This window comes from Azolla caroliniana, unplaced genomic scaffold (assembly GCF_043228905.1).
Source record: "Azolla caroliniana isolate FFs.n. ecotype wild unplaced genomic scaffold, voAzoCaro1.0.p SCAF_11, whole genome shotgun sequence".
NCBI classification, from domain to species: Eukaryota; Viridiplantae; Streptophyta; class Polypodiopsida; order Salviniales; family Salviniaceae; genus Azolla; species Azolla caroliniana.
Window position 1 is genome coordinate 16,351,342 of NW_028230446.1, and position 18,614 is coordinate 16,369,955.

General features: G+C 42.8%; 4 non-coding genes across 4 annotated transcripts; all 4 read left to right on the plus strand.

Annotated features, from left to right (window-relative positions):
- The first annotated feature begins 13,220 nt into the window (after positions 1-13,220).
- Positions 13,221-13,292, plus strand: TRNAC-GCA (transfer RNA cysteine (anticodon GCA)). Its single transcript has one exon. It is a non-coding gene; the product is annotated as a tRNA-Cys (tRNA).
- An 894-nt stretch (positions 13,293-14,186) lies between these two features.
- TRNAC-GCA (transfer RNA cysteine (anticodon GCA)) lies at positions 14,187-14,258 on the plus strand. Its single transcript has one exon. It is a non-coding gene; the product is annotated as a tRNA-Cys (tRNA).
- A 2,215-nt stretch (positions 14,259-16,473) lies between these two features.
- TRNAC-GCA (transfer RNA cysteine (anticodon GCA)) lies at positions 16,474-16,545 on the plus strand. Its single transcript has one exon. It is a non-coding gene; the product is annotated as a tRNA-Cys (tRNA).
- Positions 16,546-18,359: 1,814 nt separating this feature from the next.
- On the plus strand, positions 18,360-18,431 carry TRNAC-GCA (transfer RNA cysteine (anticodon GCA)). Its single transcript has one exon. It is a non-coding gene; the product is annotated as a tRNA-Cys (tRNA).
- The last annotated feature ends 183 nt before the right edge of the window (positions 18,432-18,614 follow it).

The window sequence follows — 18,614 nt, forward strand, 5'->3', positions numbered from 1 at the left end:
CGATGAGCTACCGGACGCCAGCCTATTTAACCTGACCACGATGCCAGATGATAACGAAGATGAATGGATCACGGAGATGACCCATTTTCTCACTACTGGTTTACCTCCTGAGCACATGCCCCTTGACACGAGAAAACGCCTAGCAGTGCATAGCCGGAATTTTTGCCTCGTCTCGGACATTCTCTACCACAAAGGCTCGGACGGCATATGGTGCCGAGCGATTCAACAATTCGAGAAGAACCCCGTTCTTTAGGAGGCCCACCAGGGAGTAGCTGGGGGGCACTACGCCGGGGATTCCACGGCAAGGAAAGTTTGGCAAAGCGGATTGTGGTGGCCGACAACAAAGAGAGACACTCACGAGTTTTGCCGGCAATGCGATTTGTGCCAACGACTGGGGCAACCAATGGAACAGTCACGCATGCCACACCAACCGATTCTTCCGTTGGACCCATTTGAAAAATGGGGTTTGGATTTTGTAGGCCCTTTCAAACCACCCGCGGCCTGTACAGGGAATAGGTGTATTATCGTTGCCTCGGATTACTGCACCAAATGGGTCGAGGAAACATTAAGTCGCGCAGGAGAAGAATGGGCAGCCCAAGTTGCCGAATTGCATATTTTACGCGCGGACGCCGAGAACCGACGGAAGGAGGGCCACGGCTTTTACAAAATGGACGAAGCCAGCATACAAAACCTGCGTGCAGATTTAACTGAGGATTACCAGTCCTTGGCAAAATCTCACACCGCGGCAATCGAGCAAATACTGGAGGACTTCAATAAAGGTCAGATGCTGTTTCGCCTGGAAGCAGAAGCCTTTGAATGAGAACGACTCGCAGCCATCCCAACTAGCCCTCCAACGGCCACAGAGCAGAAGGAAGAACCTTCCAGCGAGGGGATCACGGACACGGCACAGGAGGAACTCGCCCCGGCCAACAGACCTCCCGAGGACGCCCACACGGTACCAGATATAGTCGAAGTAGAGGTCAGCGCCCTCGAACCCACACCACCACTAGAAGAATCGGCCGCACTTGAGGCGGACGCTCGAGAGGATATGACACCGCCGGACCAAACTCAACCCCCTGCACCGACAGGTGAACCAGACCACCCTGCCACCACCCGGACCCCGAAAACATCCTCGACATCTTAAAAGAGGAATGAAACGAGGATCACGCCTAAAAGGCAATTTTTGTAATATTGTTAGTATTTTGTAAGTCGTGGGTCCGACGGACAAGGTCTTGTCCCACGGGTGTGCCAGGTTTTGTCGAGAGGACAGAAATGTAAAATTAGGAAATTAGCAAACGACAGTAGTGTAACCGAGTAGGAAAGAACGCTAGCGAGCACCGAGTCCGAGTATCACGGGCCACCGACGGCTCGACTGTGTATTAGGGGAAACATTATTTAAACGAGGTCCAGTACCTCAGAGCGGAGGCAGAAAATATAGGCGGAAGCACTAGCTTAGTCCATCATAACTAGATAATCCTGTAAGGTCACCGGCCGTAGGCCGTGTTCTGTAATCCTTTTGGTGTTGTAGTAATATATCTTATTTGTGTCCATTTTGCTCCATGTGTCTGTGCTTTGGCTCATACTTATGATTTCAGCGTCGCCCACGCCTATCAAGATCTCGCTAGTGTTTTATCTCTGATCATTTTCTCCCTCACGACGCCTCTGTTACGAGCCTTCACGTACCACGCCCTTGGATACCGAAAGCTGCAGGTCTATCGAAGGTGTTCACCCAAAGGAACAGGTAACAGGGTGCGTCGACAAGATGTTGTACACGGAGGAAGATAGGCCCCGTGGTCGTGGTGGACGAGGCGGATCGGCACAATGGAGGCGGCCGACAAGAGCAGAACAAGCGGCATAATCGAAATGCCGACAATAGTGAGTCTCGGTGGAAGCCGTTACTTTGTAACTTTCATCGACGACTTCACTCGGCACACATGGGTATGCACGATCGTGAAGAAGAGCGAAGTCTTCACATGTTTCTTGAGGTGAAGATCCTTGTGGAAAGGGAAACAGGGCGCAAGATCAAATGCCTACGGTCCGATGGCGGGAAGGAGTACTTCTCCGACCAGTTCACGAGTTATCTACAGAAGGAGGGAATTCGGCGTGAATTCTCGTGTAGATATACGCCGGAGCAGAACGGCGTAGCGAGCAGAAGAATCGGACAATCGAAGAAGCGGCCAAGGCAATGCTTGAAGAGAAGCATATGCCGAAATTCTATTGGGATGAAGCCGTGAGGACGGCTATCTACCTGCAGAATCAGACTTCTCCTAATGGAGGAGTGTCGCCACATGAATTGTATTTCGGGAAGAACCCGAACTTGGCACACTTGAGGATTTTCGGTAGCATTGCATATGTGCATGGGCCGAAGGAAAAGAGGAGGAAGTTGGACGCCAAAGCTGAAAAGTGCATCTTAGTCGGCTATCTAGACGAGCAGAAGGGGTATAAATGTTATAACCCCCAAACAAAGGAAGTACGCGTAAGTCGAGATGTTGTGTTCGACGAATCCGCTTCGTGGTACTTGCCTTCACCTCCAACTCCTCATGACTCCATTCCGAATTCTGAGGACGAAGTTAGCGAGGCCGAAATGCCTCCGCACGATGAGGAAATCAAAGCTCTGTGAGAGAGTCCGATCTCATTTCGGCTAAGTGGGCCGAATGAAGGGTTGAGCCGAAATGACCAACCTGTTGAAGAGACGACGAGTAGTGGAGACTCGGCCGTGATGTCCCCGCATAAAGAACCGAGGAGATAGTTTACGTGTAAAGAGAAGGGCAAGAAGAAAATGCCGGAATACGACTTCGGCAGTGCTGAGTCAGATCGGAGCGAGTCAGACTACGAGCAAACTGAAAAGGAACCTCCACGGAAGAGGTCAACAGTAGCCGAAAAGGTCGTGAAATCGGGTAATCACCAATTATGCCGATCTACCCGCCTGAAAAACCCCGTAAATAGATACAGGTATAATGAGTACATGGCGCACCATTACGCATACATGACGCGAGTGGTGAAAGTGCGTGAGCCGGAGAGCTATGCAGAAGTGTTGAAAGACGCGAACTAGTGTGCGGCGATGGAGGAAGAGATGCGCGCTTTGACTGACAATGAGACCTGGGACCTGGTTGACGCACCGAAGGGTGTAAAGCCGATTGGATGCCGATGGGTGTACAAGGTCAAGTACGACACCGACGGCTTTGTCAACCGCTATAAGGCCCGTTTAGTTGCAAAAGGCTACATGCAGAAGCACGGCATGGACTACGACGAGACCTTCGCGCTTGTCGTGAAGATGACTACCGTGCGTGTCCTGCTAGCCGTAGCAGCGGCGAAGGGGTGGCATTTACATCAAATGGATGTAAAGAACGTGTTCCTGCAAGGTGATCTTGAGGAACAGGTGTACATGGTACAACCCCCCGGATTTCTATCTGAACAGAACACTTTGGCAGTTTGCCAACTGAAGAAGTCACTTTATAGACTCGAGCTTGGAACGCAAAGATTACACAATGGTTGCGTAAGATGGGGTTTTTGACATCGAAGTCTAACTCTTCATTATTTGTTCGGCAAGGTCAACACGGGCTGGTAAGCCTTCTATTATATGTTGATGATTTAATCATCGTCCGTGCCGACCTGAATGAAATCTGCCATGTAAAGTCTCAACTTGTAGCATCATTTGAAATGAAGGATCTTGGAGACCTTCATTACTTCCTTGAGATTGAAGTGATCCGTACCCCCGAATGCATATTGAATATGCTCTTCAAGTTCGGGATGCCAAATTTTAAGCCCATCTTGACCCCTCTAGACAGAAACGTAAAGCTTCGCCGAGATTCGGGAAAGGCTTGCGACCCGACAAGGTTTCGACAAATTGTTGGAAGCCTTATCTATTTGACGATTACTCGGCCAGATCTTAGCTACTCGGTCGGCGTAATCAGTCAATTTATGTCGCAGCCTACGGATACTGCGATATGTAAGCGGCACGAAAGACATGGCGTTGCTATATCGAGCAGGCGTAGTTGAACAGTTAGTTGGCTACACGGATGCCGATTGGGCAGGAAATGCCCACGATTGTAGATCCACATCTGGATACGCATTCTCATTGGGAAGTGCGGCGATCGAGTGGAGAAGCTAAAAGCAACTGACAGTGGCACTGTCGAGCTCGGAGGCCGAATATCGATGGATGACTGTTGCTACTTGTGAAGTCATTTGGCTGAAACGGCTATTACGGGATCTGCATGTGGGGGTGTCTGATCCGACAATGATCTATTGTGATAACCTCAGCAATATCCACCTTGTGGAAAACCCTGTATTCCACGCCCGGACCAAGCACATTGAGGTGTACTACCATTTTGTCCGTGAGTGGGTCCTTTGAGGTGAAGTCGAACTTGTCATGATATGGCAAGACTCGAACCCATGACCTTAGGTTATATGGGTAGAGCTCTTGACCATTAGATCATCTATTGTAATACGTAGGATATTATTTTCATTTACATTTTATTATAGGAAAATAGTGTATATTCCAGATTTCTTTGGAACATTCTAGAAGCTTTAGGATTACTCTTGAAAACACTATAAAAGAGGGCACTAGGCATTATGTTGAACCAAATTGGTTCAACGCCAATCTTAAGCCTTTTAGCCACCATTGTATATTCTCTTCACATAATACATATCTTTCTTATCATCACTCTCTCCCTCTCTCGATCTCTCTCTTTCTCTCCGTCTCGCTCACTTCTTCCTTCTCTCGAAGAAGTTCTACACCTCTCATAGTACTAATCCTTCGTTTAGTACTAATTCCTTCTCTGTCTTAGTACTGTTCCTGACAGTTTGAACCAATTTCCCTACCTTCTGTCTCTCTCATTTCCTACTAATCTCTTATTCCTCTTTTCTTTCATCCCATAGACACTGTTAGCGCTGAAGAATATCAATCTGTTTTCTCGGAATTTCAATGCTTGAAAGAGAAGTTCCATGCTTTGGAACAAGAAAACCAACGGTTGCTGGGGGATCTTCAACAAATCTCCTTAGAAAAGCAGCAAACGCAACAACAACATGGGGAACTTGCGTTACACGTGCAACAACTCGAAGCAACCATCGTAGCGATGCAACAACAAGGGCCCGGAACACAAGGGATTCATAAAGAACCCAAGATTGGCCTTCCCACGAAGTTCGATGGAACGCGATCGCAGTTTAGAGGGTTCCTTAACCAGGTATGATTAGTTATTCAAATGCATCCTTCCTGATATCCCACCGATGCATCACGAGTGGGTTTAGTAGGCACTTTGTTAAGTGGCTCAACATTGTCATGGTTCGCTCCACTATTAGAAAAGGAATCTCCGTTACTCAACAATTTTGAAGAGTTTCTAGGTGAGTTTAAAGCATGTTTCGGAGATACTGACAACATCAGGACCGCAATCAACAAAATTCGGCGATTACGCCAAGGTGACCGTCCAGCCTCCGCATACGCTACAGATTTTCGCCTCCTCGTCACCGATATCCCTTGGGATGATCAGCATTGATGGAGCAATTCCGTTATGGTTTACGCAATGATGTCAAGGATTTACTGTTGACCTTCCCTGAAGAGCCAAAGTCCTTAACAGAAGCAATCAGTCGCGCGGTGAGATGTGACAACCGCCTCTTTGAGTGACATTCGGAAAGATAGCTACAGATGCCGAGGGCAAGATCAGAGCCCACCTACGCCTCAGTGGTAGCAAGACCTTTTCCGAGGGAGTCATATAATGCGCCTCCAGCGAATACTCCGACTCCGATGTAGATTGACACTACACGTCGTCGAGGGCCATTATCCGAAGAAGAAAAGCAGCGACGCCGTACAAATCGACTATGTCTTTACTGCGGTGGACCAGGACATATCGCAATAAATTGCCCCCATAGGCCAAGAAGACAGGTAAACCAAATAGTCGCTAGTTCTAATTGTACTAAACCCGAGCCTATTTTAGTAGGGATATCTGATAGTCCTAATAGTACTAATAGCCCAGATCTAGCGAACAAATTTGATGTCCTTAGTCAGTTAGAAGAAGAGTTAAATGACTAAGTCCAGCCAAAATAGGAGCTGTTTGGTTGGACAACCCTAGATCTGTGCAGCCCATTAGTGGTTCCATTCCCTCTAAGCAAGTTAGTGGTGTGTTGGTAGCCCAAGTAATAGTTAGTACTAAAAGTACCCCTCTAGTACATGTCCTAGCACTCCTAGATTCCGGAGCTAACTCTTGCTTTATGGATAAGAAATTTGCTCAAGCTCATAAGATATCCCTAAGAAAACTCCAGTGTCCAGCCTCTGTAGTAGTCATTGATGGACGTCCCATTGCTTCCGGAAATATCATAGAAGAGTCAGAGCCCATTAATATTGTCCTAGATAACTTAGCATGTGTAGTATCATTTAATATTATTAGTATCCCAGAACATCCTATAGTTTTAGGATTACCGTGGTTCGAGTTACATAACCCAGACATAGATTGGAGAACAAGAGAAATCCGGTGTCGACAAACCCAAGGGCCAACTCAGAAGATGGCAACCATTTCGCTATGTCAGTTGCGTAAAGAAGGGCGCAAGGAGGAAATGTTCATCTTTGCAATATCAGTAAACCCCTCTAGCACCACTAAAGAAGAATCCACCGTTCAACTTCCCGAGAAGTATCGTCATTATATCGATGTGTTCGATAAAGTACAAGCCAACACACTTCCTCATCATCGACCGTACGATTGCACCATCGATTTACAACCGGGAAAAGAGCCGCCATGGGGACCGATCTAAAATTTTTCACCAACTGAGCTGGAAGTCCTTCGGGCCTATATCGAGGAGAATTTGGAAAATGGTTTCATTCGGCATTCGAAATCTCTAGCCAACGCGCCCATTTTCTTCGTCAAGAAAAAAGATGAATCGCTTCGTCTCGTTGTAGATTACTGTGGCTTGAATAAGGTTACAATCAGGAATAGGTATGCTCTTCCCCTTATCTCAAGTCTTTTAGAACAGATCAATGGTGCCAGGTTCTTCACGAAGATCGACTTACGGGGAGCATATAACCTCGTACGGATCCGACCAGGAGACGAATGGAAGACCGCATTTCGCACGAGATATGGGCACTTCGAGTATACGGTCATGCCGTTTGGCCTCACTAATGCGTCGACAGTCTTCCAGCACATGGCTAATGATATATTCCTAGATCTATTGGATGATTGTTTGATCATCTATTTGGATGATCTACTGGTTTATTCAAAGACCCAAGAAGAACATGATTCTCGTGTACTATTAGTACTAAAACGACTTCAAGAACATGGTCTGTATGCAAAGCTGGAAAAATGTAGTTTCGGGTGCAACCAAGTGGAATTTCTCGGCTACATCATTTCGTCAGAAGGCATCTCCATGGACCTAGCTAAGGTCAAAATAGTGGTAGAATGGCAGACTCCGCGTTCGGTGCGGGAAGTGCAATGCTTCCTAGGCTGTGCCAATTTTTACTGGAAGTTCATACAAGATTACTCAAAGATGGTTCTACCTCTCACACAACTTACCAGGAAGGGACAACCGTTCATCTGGTCTGAAGAAACGGACATGGATTTCGAGAGTCTTAAAAAGGCATTTACATCGGCTCCAATTCTAGCTCATGTCGATCCGGAAAAACCATTCATTATCGAAGCTGACGCATCGGATTTTGCATTGGGGAGCATTCTATCACAACAGGGGAATGATGAGAAGCTACATCCTGTGGCTTTTCACTCACGCAAGTTTGACGCCGCCGAAATCAACTACGAAATTCATGATCAGGAGCTATTGGCAATAATGGATTCTTTTATGCAATGGAGGCATTTTCTGGAGGGATCCTCTCATCCAGTCACCGTATTTAGTGACCACAAGAATCTTGCCTACTTTCAGGATGCTCGTGTGTTGAATCGACGTCAAGCTCGGTGGGCCCACTTCCTCACGCGTTTCGACTTCAAAATTACATATCGTTCGGGGAAGCACCAAGGGAAGGCAGATGCATTATCATGACGTTCGTATCTAGCACCCCGTCCCGGCGAGCCAACTTTCGATAACCAAAAACAAGTCATCTTGGGACCAACACGACTACAAGCAACACAGATCTTTGACATGCCCATGGATTCCCGCGTTATCGATACCATACGTGAAGACTTGAAGACAGATGCGTTCGCCCAAGCTATACTAGCACAAATTGATCCCTCTCGAGTGTCGTGTTCACAGTTGCAACCACCAGGTACGGACTATCAACAGTTCAAATACCATGATGGATTACTCTTCTTTAAAGAACTTTTGTATGTTCCTAATGGTTCTTGCCGCCTTCAAGTAGTACAAAACTATCATGACACATATACAACTGGGCATTTTGGTAGTACTAAAACATTACATTTAGTACAACGATCATTCTGGTGGCCCCGTATGCGACAATTTGTCGAGGATTTTGTTCGGACTTGTGATACGTGTTGCAGAGCAAAAAGCCAAGGCATCATCCATATGGTTTATTAGAACCATTACCAATTCCAAGCAAGCCATGGCAATCCATTGCTCTAGACTTCATCACAGATCTTCCAGTCTCTAAGGGGTTCAATGTGATTCTAACGGTGGTCGATCGATATACGAAGATGGCTCATTTCTTGCCATGTACTAAGGAGATCTCCAGTGAAGACACTGCCGAAATTGTCATGCGTGAAGTATGTCGGCATCATGGACTTCCCGATAGTATCATCAGCAACCGTGGACCCCAGTTCATGTCAAAATTCTGGAAGCACCTTTTTAACATGCTCAAGGTCACTTGTAACCTCTCCTCCGGCTACCACCCACAAACCGACGGCCAAGCTGAACGAACAAATCAAACGCTGGAGCAGTATCTACGATGCTTTCTCAGCTATCATCAGGACGACTGGGCAGATATTCTCCACTTCGCCGAATTTGCCTATAACAACTCTATCCACGCATCCACTAAAGTTACGCCATTTTATGCTTATACGGGATGTCACCCCCGGTGGAGTGTACTTGAAACCCTAGAGGTGTCCACAAATCCGTGCGCGGAGGATTGTTTGGAGCGGTTACGCAAGATACAAGCGGATTTATCTACTCATCTCCAGCAAGCTCAACAAACAGACAAGGTCTACGCGGATCGTCATCGACTTCCATCCAGTTTTAATATTGGAGATCGGGTGTGGCTGCTAGGAAGAAACATCAAGACTACTCGCCCATGTGAGAAGTTGGATTATCGGCGATTAGGTCCTTTCCGTATTATTGGACAGATTAATGATGTCGCTTTTCGTCTCGATCTACCTCCTCAACTTCGGATACATCCGGTGTTTCATAGTTCTCTCCTCGAACCCTACCATGAGAGCACCATCCCAGGATGTCTTATCCAACCTCCACCACTGATCGAGCTTGAAGATGGGCCAGAGTACGAGGTTGCCGCCATCCTTGATTCCAAGATTGTTCGCAACAAGCTCTACTATCTAGTCGATTGGCTAGGCTATAGTCCTAGTGAACGTACTTGGGAACCGATCGAGAATGTGACCAATGCTCGTGCTCTTCTTGAAGACTTCCATCGTCAATATCCACACAAACCGGGTCCTCAATCCAAGAAGATTCGTGACACTCGTCGTTTTAAAAGGGGGATAGTGTCATGATATGGCAAGACTCGAACCCATGACCTTAGGTTATATGGGTCAAGCTCTTGACCATTAGATCATCTATTGTAATACGTAGGATATTATTTTCATTTACATTTTATTATAGGAAATTAGTGTATATTCCAGATTTCTCTCGAACATTCTAGAAGATTCAGGATTACTCTTGAAAACACTATAAAAGAGGGCACTAGGCATTATGTTGAACCAAATTGGTTCAACGCCAGTCTTAAGCCTTTTAGCCACCATTGTATATTCTCTTCACATAATACATATCTTTCTTATCATCACTCTCTCCCTCTCTCGATCTCTCGCTTTCTCTCCGTCTCGCTCACTTCTTCCTTCTCTCGAAGAAGTTCTACACCTCTCATAGTACTAATCCTTCGTTTAGTACTAATTCCTTCTCTGTCTTAGTACTGTTCCTGACAGAACTAGTGTATGTTCTGACGGATCGACAGGTTGCCGACATCTTCACCAAGCCTCTTGGTCTCGACAAGTTACGACATTTCTCAGGTGAGCTAGGGTTGTGTCACCTCGACACGCCGAACTTGAGGGGGAGAAAGGAAGAACAGGAACAAGAGCGTGCAAGGAGTGGAGCTGTTCATCACGGCGGAAGTGACCGTGATGAGGAATCAGACGAAGAAGCCGAAGAAAGAAGCAAGGGACATAATCGTAGGAAAGGGTTGAAGACAACCGAATAAGGGGGAGATAAGGCCAAGACGAAGACGTGGTCAGAAGTTGTCAAAGGCCTAAAGACTGAAGACGAATTGGAGACAGTCAATTCAGATGAAAGCGGAATTGAATTAGAAACGTTCGATTTGGTTATTACGAATCGACTGAGGGCCATGTGGAGAAAAGGGCAGCGAAGGACGTGCCAAAACCGTGACAGCAAGGGAGCTGAGAAGGGCCGAACGAGTAGAATGGTTGACAGGAAGAGTCGAAGCGTGTGGAATCGAACAGATTGAGGAGAGCGAGCGAGGTGTGAAGCCAGAAGGAACCAGAGCGTAGATCTGGTAGAGCGGACGAAACCTCAAGTTGAGCTTGAGGGGGAGTGTTGAGGGACAAGCTCAACATTCGGTGCGTAATCGGGTGCGTTAGCAAGTGCGTAAACTGGGTGCGTAAAACCGTGCGCACAATAGGCCGTAGCGATGCGTAAACCTAGAGGCCATTAGGAAATTATTCCGTGTAAGTAATAATTTTGGGAGTGTGTGTAGTCGACTCCATTATGAGCAGTCAAGTATATGTCACTACTTGTGTTAGACCAATTGTCAGGGCTTGTATAAAATGTGCTCTCTCTATCTGTCAGCATGCATAGTCTCAGAATTATTTTTTAATAGAGTTGTGTGTCTAATCTCTCTATCTGTCTCTCCATCTCCATCTCCTTCTCTGTGTTTTCTGTGTTTACCAAACTGTCTTATTTCCGGAATGTATACACTGTGTTTACGCACACGTATTCTTTTACACATATGCCTTATGTGTCGAATGTTTCAAATCTAAGATGATATGAATAGTAGGTGTAAGAAACATTCTACAATGATATAAATACTATTGAAAAGACATCTTACTAGATATTGGAATAAACACAACGAATAATGGGTGCATTGGAGGAGCAATCGGTTGCAGTCCAATAGGTCATAAGTTTAATCCTCCTTGTGCCCTAAAGCAAGAAGAGTACAGATTACCTCCAACAACACTCACAACTTGAGCTTATTCATTTCAATTAATTGCATAGGAACATGCGTATCCCTGATGTGTCAAATATGGCACTTAATTTTGGTGAATGGAGAGTACGAACGCACGTTGCCTCAGTCTATGTGTACTTAGGGTTTTGATTACTTTTGGCCCGATTCAAATACATCAAGGGTGGACTACAACACCACTCACAAAGTAAGATTATTAATTTCAAATCTTTGCACACAAACATGATACAAATACTATTGCCAAGAATCTTGTTGGATATTAGAGTTAAAACAAAAGAATCCGTCAAGGGTGCATAGCTCAATGGTAGAGGAATCGGCTGCAGTCCGATAGGTCATCAATTCAATCCTGGTTGCGCCCTAAAACAAGAAGAGTAGGTATTACCATTAACAACACTTACATCGTAAGAGTATTAATTACAAAATGGTAGGCACAAACATGCAAATGCCTTATGTGTCGAATGTTTCAAATCTAAGATGATATGAATACTAGCTGTAAGAAACATTCTAAGATGATATGACTACTATTGATAAGACGTCTTTAATATAGGATATTGGAATAAACACAACAACGAATAATAGGTGCATAACTCGGTGGTAGAACTATCAGTCGTAGTGCGATATGTCATCAGTTCAATCCTCCTTCTTGTGCACTAAAACAAGAAGAGTATAAATTAGCTCCAACAACACTCACCAATCCCCAAGATCATTAATTTCAAATCTTTGCAAACGTGTATCCCTTATGTGTCAAATATAAGACAAACATGCATATGCACTCCTTGTTGTGCCCTAAAACAAGAAGAGCATAAATTACCTCCAACACCACTCACCAACCCCCGAGACTATTAATTTAAAATCTTTGTAAACGTGTATCCCTTATGTGTCAAATATAACACAAACATGCATATGCATTATGTGTCGGATGTTTCGAATCTTAGATGATATAAATACTATCGGCAATAAGTATTCTTGGATATTCTTGAATAAACAAAAGAACCAATCATGGGTGCATAGCTCAATGGTGGAGCAATCGGTTGCAGTCCGAACGCACGTTACCCCACTCTATGTCTACTGAGGGTTTTGATTACTTTTGGCCCGATTCAAATACATCAAGGCTGGACTCCAACAACACTCAGAAAATAGGATTATTAATTTCCAATCTTTGCACACGTACATGATACAAATACTATTGCCAAGAAACTTGTTGGATATTGGAGTTAAACAAAAGAATCCATGAAGGGTGCATAGCTTAGTGGTAGAGCAATCGGCTGCAGTCCCAAAGGTCATCAGTTCAATCCTTGTTGCGCCCTAAAACAAGAAGATTAGGTATTAGCTTGAACAACACTTACATTCGAAGATTATTAATTACAAAATGTTACACACAAACATGCATATGCCTTATGTGTTAAATGTTTCAAATCTAAGATGCCTATCTCAATGGTAGAACAATCGGTCGTAGTACGATAGGTGATCACTTCAATCTTCCTTGTGCCCTAAATCAAGAAGAGTATAAATGACCTCCAAGAACAGTCCCAGCCCGAGATTATTAATTTCAAATCTTTGCAACGAACATGCGTATCCCTTATCTGTCCAAGATTATTAATCAAGAAGAGTAATAGGTGATCACAACTTTAGCTTATTCATTTCAAATAATTGCATAGGAACATGCGTATCCGTGATGTGTCAAATATGGCACTTAATTTCGGTAAATGGAGAGCGTGAAGGCACGTTGCCTCACTCTATGTGTACTTAGGGCTTTGATTACTTTTGGCCCGATTCAAATACATCAAGGGTGGAGTGCAACAACACTCACAAAGTACGATGATTAATTTCAAATATTTGCACACAAACATGATACAAATACTATTGCTAGGAATCTTGTTGGATATTAGAGTTGAACAAAAGAATCCATGAAGGGTGCATAGCTCAGTGGTAGAGCAATCGGCTGCAGTCCGATACGTCATCAGTTCAATCCTGGTTGCGCCCTAAAACCGGAAGAGTAGGTATTACCATTAACAACACTTACATCGTAAGAATATTAATTACAAAATGGTAGGCACAAACATGCAAATGCCTTATGTGTCGAATGTTACAAATCTAAGATGATATGAATACTAGCTGTAAGAAACATGATATGAATACTATTGATAAGACGTCTTTAATACAGGGTATTGGAATAAACCCAAGAACGAATAATAAGTGCATAGCTCGGTGGTAGAACAATCGGTCGTAGTGCGATAGGTGATCAGTTCAATCCTCCTTGTGCCCTAAATCAAGAAGATTATAAATTACCTCCAAGAACACTCACAACCCGAGATAATTAATTTCAAATATTTGAAACTAACATGGGTATCCCTTATGTGTCAAATATAACACAAACATGCATATGTATTATGTGTCGAATGTTTCAAATCTAAGATGATATGCATATTATCGGCAAGAAGTATTCTTGGATATTGGAATAAACAAAAGAGCCAATCATCGGTGCAGAGCTCAATGGTGGAACAAACGGTTGCAGTCCGATAGGTAATCAACTTAATCCTCATTGTGCCCTAAAGCAAGAAGATTGTAGATTACTTCCTACAACACTCACAAGTTGAGCTTATTAATTTCAAATTATTTCACAGGAACTTTCGTATCCCAAGTGTGTCAAATATGGCACTGAATTTCAACGAATGGTGAGTGCGAACACACATTGGTCCACTCTATGTGTACTTAGGGTTTTGATTACTTTTGGCCCGATTCAAATACATCAAGGGTGGACTCCAATAACACTCAGAAACTAAGATTATTAATTTCAAATATTTGCACACGTACATGATACAAATACTATTGCCAAGAATCTTGTTGGATATTGGAGTGAAACAAAAGAATCCATGAAGGGTGCATAGCTCAGTGGTAGAGCAATCGGCTGCAGTCCGATAGGTCATCAGTTCAATCCTGGTTGTGCCCTAAAACAAGAAGAGTAGATATTAGCATTAACAACACTTACATCCGAAGAATATTAATTACAAAATGTTACACACATACATGCATATGCCTTATGTGTCACATACTTCAAATCTAAGATGCCTATCTCATTGGTAGAACTATCGGTCCTAGTGCGGTAGGTCATCAGTTCAATCCTGGTTGCGCCCTAAAACAAGAAGAGTAGGTATTAGCTTTAACAACACTTACATCCGAAGAATATTAATTACACAATGTTACACACAAACATGCATCTGCTTATGTGTCACATACTTCAAATCTAAGATGCCTATCTCAGTGGTAGAACTATCGGTCCCAGTGCGGTAGGTCATTAGTTCAATCCTCCTTGTGCCCTAAATCAAGAAGAGTATTAATTACCTCCAACAACACTCCCAGCCCGAGATTATTAATTTCAAATATTTGCAAACGAACATGCGTATCCCTTATATGTCAAATATAACACAAACATGCATATGGATTATGTTTCGAATCTATGATGATATGAATACTCTCGCCAAGAAGTATTCTTGAATATTGGAATAAACTAAAGAACCAATCATGGGTGTATAGCTTAATGGTGAAGCAATCGGTTGTAGTCGGATAGGTCATCAATTTAATCCTCATTGTGCCCTCAAGCAAGTAGAATATAGATTACCTCCAACAACACTCACAACTTGAGCTTATTCATTTTAAATAATTGCATAGGAACATGCGTATCCGTAATGTGTCAAATATGGCACTTGATTTCGGTCATGGAGAGCGCGAAGGCACGTTGCCTCAGTCTATGTGTACTTAGGGTTTTGATTACTTTTGGCCCGATTCAAATACATCAACGGTGTATTGCAACAACACTCACAAAGAAAGATTATTAATTTCAAATCTTTGCACACGAACATGATACAAATACTATTGCCAAGAATCTTGTTGGATATTAGAGTTAAACAAAAGAATCCATGAAGGGTGCATAGCTCAGTGGTAGAGAATTCGGCTGCAGTCCGATAGGTCATCAGTTCAATCCTGGTTGAGCCCTAGAACAAGAAGAGTAGGTATTCCCATTAACAACATTTACATCCTAAGAATATTAATTACAAAATGGTAGCCACAAATCTGCATATGCCTTATGTGTCGAATGTTTCAAATCTAAGATTATCTGAATACTAGCTGTAAGAAACATTCAAAGATGATATAAATACTATTGATAAGACCTGTTAGAAACATTCGAAGATGTTGTGAATACTATTGATAAGACGTCTTTAATATAGGGTATTGAAATAAACACAAGAACGAATAATAAGTGCATAGCTCGGTGGTAGAACAATCGGTCGTAGTACGATAGGTGATCAGTTCAATCCTCATTGTGCCCTAAATCAAGAAGAGTATAAATTACCTTCAACAACACTCACAACCCGAGATAATTAATCTCAAATATTTGCAAACGAACATGGGTATCCCTTATGTGTCAAATATAACACAAACATGCATATGTATTATGTGTGGAATGTTTCAAATCTTGGATGATATGAATATTATCTGTAAGAAGTATTCTTGTATATTGGAATAAACAAAATGGTCAATCATGGGTGCATAGCTCAACGGTGGAGCAAACGGTTGCAGTCCGATAGGTAATAAACTTAATCCTCATTGTGCCCTCAAGTAAGAAGAATATATATTACCTCCAACAACACTTACAACTTGAGCTAATTCATTTCAAATAATTGCATAGGAACATGCGTATCCCTGATGTGTCAAATATGGCACTTCATTTCGGTGCATGGAGAGCGCGAACGCACGTTGCCTTAGTCTATGTGTACTTAGGGTTTTGATTACTTTTGGCCCGATTCAAATACATCAAGGGTGGACAACAACAACACTCACAAAGTAAGATTATTAATTTCAAATCTTTGCACACGAACATGATACAAATACTATTGCCAAGAATCTTGTTGGATATTAGAGTTAAACAATTAGATCAATATCTTGTTTTTGGGGGGTTTCATTAAAAAAAGGTTTTTTGATGCTGTCATGTACATCAAATTTTTTTTCCAGTTACATAGCAAATCTACTTGCTAAGCCTTTCAAGCAATCAGAAAGCCTAGTGTATTGCGATGCGTGACTCGACCGTATATTTCGATCACCACAGACTAAACCCAACCTGTCATCTCATACGACGATGGGATGCCTCCACTTGCAAAATCCATGAAGGGTGCATAGCTCAGTGGTAGAGCAATCGGCTGCAGTCCGATAGGTCATCAGTTCAATCCTGGTTGCGCACTAAAACAAGAAGAGTAGGTATTACCATTAACAACACTTACATCCTAAGAATATTAATTATAAAATGGTAGCCACAAACATGCATATGCCTTATGTGTCGAATGTTTCAAATCTAAGATTATCTGAATACTAGCTGTAAGAAACATTCTAAAATGATATGAATACTATTGATAAAACCTGTAAGAAACATTTTAAGATGATATAAATACTATTGATAAGACGTCTTTAGAACAGGGTATTGGAATAAACCCAAGAACGAATAATAACTACATAGCTTGGTGGTAGAACATTCGGTCGTAGTGCGATAGGTGATCAGTTCAATCCTCCTTGTGCCCTAAATCAAGAAGAGTATAAATTACCTCCAAGAACACTCACAACCCGAGATAATTAATTTCAAATATTTGAAACGAACATGGGTATCCCTTATGTGGCCAATATGACACAAACATGCATATGTATGATGTGTCTATTGTTTCAAATCTAAGATGATTTGAATATTTTCGGCAAGAAGTATTCTTGGATATTGGAATAAACAAAAGAGCCAATCATGGGTGGATTGCTCAATGGTGGAGCAAATGGTTGCAGTCCGATACGTAATCAACTTAATCCTCATTGTGCCCTAAAGCAAGAAGAGTATATATTACCTTCTACAACACTCTCACGTTGAGCTTATTAATTTCAGATGATTGCACAGGAACATGCATATCCCAAGTGTGTCAAATATGGCACTGAATTTCAGCGAATGGTGAGTGCGAATGCACGTTGGCCCACTCTATGTCTACGGAGGGTTTTGATTACTTTTGGCCCGATTCAAATACATCAAGGGTGGACTCCAACAACACTCAGAAACTAGGATTATTAATTTCAAATCTTTGCACACGTACATGACACAAATACTATTGCCATGAATCTTGTTGGATATTGGAATTAAACAAAAGAATCCATGAAGGGTGCATAGCTCAGTGGTAGAGTAATCGGCTGCAGTCCGATTGGTCATCAGTTCAATCTGGGTTGCGCCCTAAAACATGAAGAGTAGGAAATAGCTTTAACAACACTTACCTCCGAAGAATATTATTTACAAAATGTTACACACAAACATGCATTTGCCTTATGTGTCAAATGTTTCAAATCTAAGATGCCTATCTCATTGGTAGAACTATCGGTCTTAGTGCGGTAGGTCATCAGTTCAATCCTCGTTGTGCCCTAAATCAAGAAGAGTATAAATTACTTTCAAAAACACTCACAAGCTGAGATAATTAATTTCAAATATTTGCAAACGAACATGGATATCCCTTATGTATCAAATATAACACAAATATGCATATGTATTATGTTTCGAATGTTTCAAATCTAAGATGATATGAATATTATCGGCATGAAGTACTCTTGGATGTTGGAATATACCAAAGAGCCAATCATGGGTACATAGCTCAATGGTGGAGCAAACGGTTAGAGTTCGATAGGTAATCAACGTAATCCTCATTGTGCCCTCAAGCAAGATGAATATAGATTACCTCCAACAATACTCACAACTTGAGCTTATTTATTTCAATTAATTGCATAGCAACATGCGTATCCCCGATGTGTCAAATATGGCACTTCATTTTGGTGCATGGAGAGCGCGAACGCACGTTGCCTCAGTCTGTGTACTTAGGGTTTTGAATACTTTTGGCCCGATTAAAATACATCAAGGGTGGACAGCAACAACACTCACAAAGTAAGATTATTAATTTCAAATCTTTGCATACGAACATGATACAAAAACTATTGCCAAGAATCTTATTGGATGTTGGAGTTGAACAAAAGAATCCATGAAGAGTGCATAGCTCAGTGGTAGAGCAATCGGCTGCAGTCCGATAGGTCATCAGTTCAATCCTGGTTGTGCCCTAAAGCAAGAAGAGTATATATTACCTTCTACAACACTCTCAAGCTGAGCTTATTAATTTCAAATTATTGCACAGGAACATGCGTATCCCAAGTGTGTCAAATATGGCACTGAATTTCAGCGAATGGTGAGTGCGAACGCACGTTGGCCCACTATATGTCTATTGAGGGTTTTGATTACTTTTGG